Here is a 9,960-nt window from a genome sequence, read left to right as displayed (position 1 = left end):
TGCGCAAGAGAAGTGTGATGTGGGACTCCAGGCAGTGAAGCTGTCTCATTGCGCACTACACAGTTAATGCAGGGGGTGGGGTGTCGAGATTATTTTTCTTGTCTGCGATTGGGTTTTCAGTCTATTTATGCTATACACGTTCCCACTTTTTAGAAAACTACTCCAACTACTAATTCCATTTTGACACCATTTCATTAAACTCGGGGCATGACTCTAGCTAAAATTTAGTTAAGGAATAGGTATAGTCTTGTCAAGTTCATTTGTATAGTTCTGAATCATCACATTCTCAAAGGGCTTCCTAACCAAACGAGCATCGGTCGATTGGCGCCGGTCCGCATGACAGCACTCAATTCCTCTCTCACCATCTGGCCCCCAGCCAGACATAACCTGTTCTCGAAATGTGTTGGTCACACAAACACATAAGGATCAGAGGACCCAAATAAGCAAACACCTTTGCTGAAAGTTTGGAATTGCTGTGATTCAGTAACTTTGACATTTGATGCTGTCAGATTCAGGCAACCTAGAACATTTAATAACAACAAACAGGAAGGGAGACAAGAAGCTTTTTCTCGCAAGGAGCGCGGACAAGAACTTGCACCTTCTCAGACCTCCTTCCAGTCTAGCTGCGCATCTGGTCCCCTCCTCATTTATTCATTTGGGTTAGCGCAAGTTAAAAAGCCATCACTGCCCTTAAGGGTTTGGGGAGACATATGGCAACAACGTAAACAATCAGTTTGGGATAGTGGGGGATGTAGGTACGAGTCCATGCAGCTATTTCCTTTCCCAGGAACATTAAGAGCGACCCCATTCTGTTTCGCCTTTTAGTCGGGTGGCGATGCCTGGTTTCTTTCTACACCTGCACGTGTCATCTCCTCACATCTCCTTTACAACCAACTCCAACAGAAAACATCCATATCTACCAATATACATGTTGTAAAAAAAACAAATATGTGATAATATGGGGTGGGCAATTCTGGTCCTCCAGGGGTGGTGTCATGCATGTTTTCCAGTTTTCTCTCTCAAACAGACCTGATTCAAAGGATTAGGATTATTTTCAAGTTCCAGCAGAGATTGTTGATGACCTAAATCAAGAAAACTGGAAAACATGCAGGACACTGGCCCTCGAGGGCTGGAATTGCCCACCCCTGGGATAACCTATGTACAATTATCCTAACAGTTGCTAGCAAGTATGTTTTGTAGCTACATATTCGTATATACAGTATTTGTATACAAAATGAGTCATGGCTTAAGTAGGGCTGTCAAATGTCATTTTACGTGCACCTCGGAGTGTGCAAACCCACTGATGTTACAATGTCACTGTGTATAGGTCTGTGTACAGAGAACAGCGGCCTTGAGCCGCAGGGTTAAGTTCTTAAAATGGCCCAGACTTAAGCTCTTAAAATGGAAGTCAAGTCAAAAACATTCTGTACAATTAGATTTTCTATACAGCCCCACTCTAGAATACGTACTGTTTAAGCGGTTTGGAAAATGAAAAAAACTAATAAGCCATACTGAGCAAGCCATACTCAGCACTAACCTGTGAGACTAATTTTAGTGCATAAATGTACTTAATAACCTCGCATACCACATAATTTCTAACTAGTTATGCTGTCTGAAGAAAAATGTAATATGATGCAAAGGATTATTGTTTGCCAAAAATCGCATAATATTTTTTTTACCCACCATAGGGCCACTTCTGCTTCTAAGGTCCTAATTACTGTAATTCCCAAAACATGAGATGCACTTTTTTTTCCCAAAAAGGAAGACCAAAAGTATGGTCGTGTCGTATAATTGATAAGTTAAAAATTCGATTTTTTTTTCAACATCATTCTAGAAAGATTGATCTGTGAGCCACATACGCCGAGTTTTTGAGACACAGATGTGCATTTTTATATTGGCTGTATTCTTACTTATAAGGATTTCCGTAATTTGATGACCAAGAGGGGGATGTCAGTTGGCTTTTAGCAGCAAGTGCATGTTGCAGCTAACAGCAGCTCGTGTTATCTGAAGCTGTTATGGCATTATTTTCAAGAAAATACGTGAGCAGACTGAACGAACGTCCAAGACCATCCTTGTTCACACACAGGAATATTACTAAAATGGGCAAGCTCGTGTAAAAGTTATGTCTCCAGCTGATTCAATTGAGAGTACACTGAAAGTTATTCCATGTGACTCTTTTATTAATTAGCGCCTTTTGGAATACACTGTACACACATACATAAACTTGGTGAAACACAGATACTGCTCAAGTTTGGGTATTTAGGCTTGAATGAACTCGAACTGTGTCATGAGGAAAAGGAAACTGCTTCCGGCACATTCAACATCAAAATCTGAAGTTTACAACAGATGATGTTTATGATGTTATACTGTAGTTTTTACATTGTTCCCAAAGTGTGGGTGCGTCTTATACACAGTAACGTAAGAAGTATGATCTTATTGTTTTTGTATTAAAAAGGAATATATCTTGTGCAGCAAAAAAATATTCTGAAGAAAAGAATGTTTTTTTTTTTTTCAAGGCTATAATTCTTCACTCATCCATTTTTTAGAGCCGCTTAGCCTCACAAGAGTCGCAGGCTTGCTGGTGCCTATCCAAGCTGGCTTCGTGTAGTGGGACTGGTTGCCAGCCAGTTGCAGGTCACACAGAGATGAACACCCATTCACACACCCACCTTAGTACAATTTAGTATGTCCATATATGATTTTTTTAGTGCCCGGAGGAACCCACGCGGGCTCGGGGAAAAAGTACAAACTCCACACAAATCTTATTCTAATAACAGATGTACTCATAAGCATTCATTTAGACCAGGGGTGTCCAAAGTCGGTCCTCGAGGACCAATATCCTACATGTTTTCCAGGTTTCTTTTCCTGAGACACCTGATTCAAATGATCAGCTCATCAGCAAGCTCAGCAGAAATCTGATAACGATCCTGATCATTTGAATCAGGTGTGTCAGGAAAAGAAACCTGGAAAACATGCAGGACAGCGGCCCTCGAGGACCGACTTTGGACACCCCTGATTTGGACATTCACGACAAGACACCCACTCTGTAATTTAAGTTAAATCACCTATTAGAATAATGTTTACATAAATCTACTGCATTTTAGCCATTGTTTGAATTACTGGGAATAAAGAATTATGGTACGTTGTGGGGGGAGCATAACATTGTCTTCAAGTCTCCCGATTTGTCGCCATTGGATCTTTTTTTCATATATTGCCAAGATTTTTGGTGAAATTGTTTCTCAATCTTTAGCACTTGTCCGCATTTCATTGGTGAGCTGGAGTTTATCTTCTCTTAAATTCATGCGACTTTGGACTGTTCACAGGCCCATATAAACAAACAAACATTAACATGCTGCATGCATGTTTTTGGAATGTGAGAGGAAATTTGAAAAACCCATATAACCAACCATGCAACCATGACAGGAAAGCTAACAGGGATATACTGTACACAGGGAGAACATGCAAACTCAACACACAGGTGCCACAGCTTTGATTAGAGACCCGAATTTCAGACCTGCAAGATGGTCAACTCGTCATGGTTAAACACTAGTGTACAGTGTCTGAAATGGCTACAAAATTGAATGAAATGGTAATGTAATTACAGAATGTTTATTTTAACCTCTGCCAAGTTTAACGCTGTGTGGCAGATTCCTTTTTTTTGTATTATTTTTATTTTAAAGCTAATTTCAAGACGCGGAGATACAAGGTGAATTGTCGCAGTTGTGTTTGCAGCTACATGTCAGTTAGCAAATACTGAATGCACAGAATTTGAATATATTTTGTGACCCAGGTCTCACTCCCTACACCAATGCTTTTCAAGTATAAACATTTCACGCATTTCATTGACCCTAAATAAGATTATTATCTATAAAAAAAATTTGTAAGTATGCCTAAATTGAATCCTTTTCAACAATAACAAAAGGAAAAAAGCAACATAAATCCTCTTTGAACAACTGTTAATTATTTGTACAGTGTTTATACATATAAAACTGAAAAATACATTAAAGTGCCTGAAACTTCAAAAAAAAGATGAAAATACTTATTTATTGCATTTACACTTCACATGACAAACACAAACCCTTTTCCCTAGAATCACCTGCGACATTGTGAGTAAATGTCTTTCAAATAAGCATAAACATGACATTGTGCAATGTGTTGATCTGATGTGCTTTGCACAAGTTGCCTTATGCGAGTTGATAGTAAATATGTGTGCTGAACGTGAGGAGTGTAAATAAGCACTATAATTTGTCAGACAGCACGGCAGACACCTTTAAACATTTTTGACCTGTATTAATAAGTCTAATTTGAGTTTATTCATCTCCAGAGAGCAACATTAATCCACAACTAGAAGCAAAGGAAGCCCGCAGTGGTTAACTTGCTCCATATCCTCATCCCTCACATCATGCACTTCAATGGCGGCCTTGTGTAGCACATAGCACTCCACTGTGAAACAAGCCTGCATGTCATTGGGAAATATTGACCTTAAACGCTTCAAACACACAGCTTGTATCGTAAAACAAGATGCCTTAACAAGCTTGGCAGTGTTGGGGTGTGAAACCCCTGCAGTCACTGAAATGTACCTGCCAGTCCAGAGGTTACACACACAAATATATAGTTAGAAAAATAATGTATCAAGGTTGACTGGAGAAAGAAATTCAGGGAAATAGGGACATAAGATACAAAAGGTATCCAACAGTGGGGATGCAGAAGGAATCAATCACATTTTTTGCTTCTCAAATAGTGGGGCAGGCTTTGTTTTTGTCATGTGAAGTGTAATTGCAATAAGAATTTTAACCTTTTTTCTTTCTCATGCGCTTTGATGCACTTGGTTATTTTCTTCTGTTTGACTAAACTGTAACCCGTATGAATGCTATAAAAATATTTAAGTTATTAAAAGTTGATTAATACTGCTTTTTTCTTTTGTTAATGTTAAGGTAATGTAAAGGATACAGGGTTGGGTATATTTATCCAATTTTTATAGATAATAGCCTAATTTATAGTCAGCGCGTCAAGTGTGTGTGTGGACGGGGGGCACTAAGGTAGTCATAGGACCTGGACAGAGGATAGATCATTTATTTTTAATGGCAGATAGATCTGCACATCATCCTCAAAGTGTTAGAAATAACCCCGAGACACGAGTGGGTGGAGAACCCCGACACGACACGCTGGGTTCAGCTTCAAAGATTTATTAACAAAAATCGCACGGCAAGTGTGGGGAAAAAGGTGCACCAAAAGGAGAGACCAAACGGGTCTAAACAATTAAATAGTCTGGCACAAGGGGACGAGGTCAGCAGGAGGACAATCAAAAAAACTAGGAACAACAAAAAAAGGCCCGGAGGAGTAGCAAAAGGCAAACGAGCAACGAAGCAAAAACGCATAAGGCAAAGTACAAAACGAAATGCGCGACTGCGGAGACTCAAGATTAGAAAACACTGGAAAGACCAGGGCTTCGATGAAGAGAGGCTCATGGAATAGCCCGGCGATTGTCCGCCTTAAGTAAGGTCTTGATGACGATGGTCATCAGGTGCGCGGCCAGTGACCCCGCCCTCTCGTCGTGGCAGGAGGACCTCGCCTACAACAAAAAAGACATGATAAGCCAGGGATGTGACACAAAGCAATAGAATGAGACATTGTGTTTTCTAAAAATAGATCCCAAAGGCAACATATACAGTACATGGAGAAAAGGAGAGGGGCCAAAATAGATCCCTGGGGCACCCCATAGCTCAAGGGGGGCGTGTCTAAGGAATTTGGCCCCAGCTGAACAGAGAAGCTCCTGTCTGAGAGGTAGGATTGAAACCATTTCAGAACAGTGCCATCAATGCCCACACAAGTGTTCAAGCGTGACAGTAGAATTTTATGATCAACTGTGTCGAAAGCAGCTGTCAGATCCAGAAGGAGCAAGACACCAGAATTACCAAAGTCAACTGTTAAAAAGAGATCATTTAAAATTCTTAAAAGTGCTATTTCTGTGCTATGGCACAGTGTAAAACCAGATTCGACCTTCTCAGAAATGCCATTTACCTCAATAAAGCACTGTAGCTGGTCATACACTACCTTCTCCAGGGCTTTAGAAAGAAATGGAAGCTTGGGAATGGGCCTAAAGTTAGATATGATATTACTCTCTTTAAGCAGCAACATTTACAGTATGTCTAGCCAAAATATAACCATTCTTCCTGTGTTCATTAAATAATGACTCCTTTGATAGCAAAGCAAATATATATTTAGTACATCAAAAATAATTGGGACATCAATATGAGGCAGTTCTAAAACCAATGGAATAATTAAAAATTCAAGTGATAGGATTTTTTTCTAGAAAATGTATAAGTGACAAGACAAGCCAAGGTTTCTTGTGGTGTAAGTATTTGATTGAGTTCTAGATGGTTTTTAGCGTGGCAAAAAGTGGGACGGGCATAACAGACAGGAATGCATAACAGGGAGTATTAAAAACAACAGTAACAGTTTTGAAGAAGGACGATAGTCCCCATTCATGTCTCGTATTCACGAACATTGTTTGACAGCTTTAGCTACAACAATAACTGGTAGAGATTACAGTTTTTCTCATGCCATCTTAAAAACACCAGCTTCATCTGTTCACAAATTCACAGTCTAATATGAAATCCATCCAAGTATCCTTTAATCATTTGTTAATTTAGGGCAGGAGTGTCAAACTAATTTTTATCGTGGGCCATGTTGTAGTTATATTTTCTGTCAGAGGGCCAGTATGACTGTGAAGTCAAATGAATTTTAAGGGTGTTCCTCACACACTTAGCTCAAATCAGAGCCTGGTAAAAAAAAAAAAAAAAAAAAATGCTCAAAAGAGAGATTATGAAAACAATAGTTGGTTTCCCCCCCAAAATTTTAAAAGTTAAAGGCAACTTGCAAATTTTAGTCAAATCAACATTTCACAGGACACATAAAATGGTGAGGCGGGTCAGATCTGGCTCCCAGGCCTTTAGTTTCACACCTGTGATTTAGAGTATTTTATCACAATGATCTACTTAGTTCAATTTTTGCAAAATTTTAAAAATATGGGAAAACATCATTCAAATTAACAGGAGCTAGCAATTGGTGTAACCCTTTCATAACAGATTAATTTATTTTTAAATCAAACTTATGGCAATATATTATTTGTTTATAAGTCTAGGATTGTCATGATTCGGCATGATGGTGAGCAGAGGTGGACCCCCACAGGGAAGCAGGAAGTCAAACTCAACAAATGGTGTTTGATAAAAATTAGGGCAACAAACTGTAACTTAACAACCAAAGGGCATTAGCAACAAACGCGGCAGATATGGGCAGGCTCAATGGGAAAACACGGAACCAAAACAGAGGCGAAAAGACTTAACTTAGCAACGTGAGGCAACTCGGGCGTGGACTCGGAAAAAGAACAAAACGGCAATGTGTGGAAAAAGACAATGACCCTACATGAACTGTATGCAAACTCTGACTTAAATAGACTAGAGACTCAACAAGGAAAAGCAAAACATCTAGGGAGGAACAAAAAGCAAGGGAAGTTGATTGGCTGACACAAGGAGGGCAGGTGGAAACAAATCACGTTAACGAGGATTGACACCAGGGAAACCGAATGAGAGTAAGACACAAGAACTAAAAAGAAACCCACAATATGAGAATACCAAAGTCCCCCAAAACAGAAACCCCAACCCAAACCCACAGCAGAAACATGGCAAGGATACTTGGAAAATTAGTTAAAAAAAAAAAAAAAATCTCATTTCCAAAGTTTAGGTTACAAGCCCTGGGATTTTTTCGTCCCATTTTTATTTTATAATATTAATCATATAAACGTGCCACAGAAGAGAAAATGATTAGCAAATGCCCGCAACACATAGTAATAAGTATAATCTATAGTAACACACATATTATAACACACATTATCAATATACTGTATTTATTTAGTATTAGATTGTTAATGGGCGGCTCGGAGGTGCAATGAATAGCACACGCGCCTCAAAGTTAAAGAGACCCAAGTTCGTACCCAGCTGACTCTGCCCTTCCCTTGTGTGGAGTTTGCCTGAGCCCGCGTGGGTTCCCTTCGGGCGCTCCGACATTCTTCCAACACTCCAGAAACATGCATGTCAGGTGAATTGGACACAATAAATTGTCCCTAGCCACGATTGCATGTGTAAATGGTTGTTTGTGTCTGAGTACCCTGCAATTGGCTTGCAACTATTTTGGGGTGCGTCCCCCCCTACTGCCCGAAGCCAGCTGGGGTTGGCAGCAGCAAGCCTGTGAGGATAAGCAGCTCTAGAAAATGGACGGATAGATTGTTAATTCACACTTGTTGACAGTTGGCCCAGCACTGGCTTGTTGTGTATGGAAAAGTTGCTAGTAGCCACTAGAATGTGTAGAAAGGTGTGTAATGAAGTGCTGGGATGCCATTTCATATTATTGCTATCATTCTTTTACCAACTGCCATTTTTTCAACTGCACATTGATGCATTGTCCCAACGGAAGTGAAAGGGTTAAAAACCTTCTTGTGACTGACATGAAAATGGCATGTGATTTGTAATATGTAATTATTTCTTTTCACTACGAACACTGGAAACAAATTAAAAAAAAAAAAAGATTTGTGTGCACTGTATTTTTTTTTTTTTTTACTTATTGATTATTATAAGTAAAGCAGTTGAATTCTACTTCTTCTTTTACAGTAAAATATATTTCCAAAAAGTAATCTTGCTTTTGGGTTTTGGAATATCTGCCATCCCTTCGAAGTCGAGGCCCATCATTCAATTGTTGAATGCATAAAAGTTTACTACGAGCAATCTTTTCCGTTAGAATGCCATCTACTGGACAAAACCGTAACTATCAAACGAAGTTTCAAACCGCCTCAGATAAAGAACCGGCCATAAAAGTTCTATGGAATCAAAATATAATTTGTTTCATCGCAATAAATACAAAATGTGACATAAAACAAGTAAAACACAAAAAACAATTCCAGCTACTTGTAGAAAAAACTGTCATTAGACTACAATTCACACAAAGCAGCAGATTCTGAACAATAAAAAGCAAATGAATTAATTGTGGATCCATTCATCAACAGATTGAATCGAGACATTTTACAATTAGAGAATAGTACAAGTAGTACAAAACACTCATAAAAATCATTTGTGACCACCACCATGTACGTTTTATGCATGTTATGGGAATGAAAAAAAAAGGGTTGGGTATTTGAACTCAACACTTTTTGTTCCCTTTTTGTTTCGTTTCCATAAAACTGCATGGGAGAGAATCCACATCTCATTGCTGAAAAGCGCTGGCTTCGTGCCACTATTTTCCGTTTCACTCTCTAGATCGGGGTTCTCAAAATTTTGGAGTCAGGGACCCTTTCAGGAAAGTAAAGTTTCCAAGAACCTCCATTTCAAAAGTTTGTGGAAACAAAACAATGAAAAAACAAAAAAAAAATCAAATCATTTAACCATTATGGACGCCCATTGTTGTTTTCAATACACCCAAATTCGGTGTCATCTTTGTAAATTCTTTGTGTAGACAGTATATATTATTTGTTTATAAGTCTACACTGATCTACACTGATGTAGACAGTCTTACAAATGCATTCATAGCGAAATAGATAGCAGAGGGTGTGTGGATCCAGCTCTTTGATGTTGACATGGATTACGTGTGTCTACTTGATTAATTTCAAGATTATTTTAAAATTACGAACACCCTCTTTTACGAACATTTCGACTTACGAGCGTGGTCCGCGGAGTTTTTTGTCCCCCACTTACGCACAGACCATTTTTTGTCCCCCACTTACGCACAGACCATTCGCCTTACGAGCAATCTGACATGCCGGCCATTGTATTTGTTCATGTAGTTTCACTTTGCCGCGTCATCAAAATCACTAGTTGAAGCTTATCACGGCAATGTAAAACGATATTGCTCTTACAATGTCACAGTCACTGTTTCAGTCACGGTGTCAGTCACGGTCTCACTCACGGACAT

The sequence above is a fragment of the Hippichthys cyanospilos genome, chromosome 2 (assembly GCF_059441005.1).
Source record: "Hippichthys cyanospilos isolate Australia breed blue-spotted pipefish chromosome 2, RoL_Hcya_1.0, whole genome shotgun sequence".
NCBI classification, from domain to species: Eukaryota; Metazoa; Chordata; class Actinopteri; order Syngnathiformes; family Syngnathidae; genus Hippichthys; species Hippichthys cyanospilos.
The sequence above is the reverse complement of the archived record's forward strand: the minus strand, read 5'-3'. Positions refer to the sequence as shown.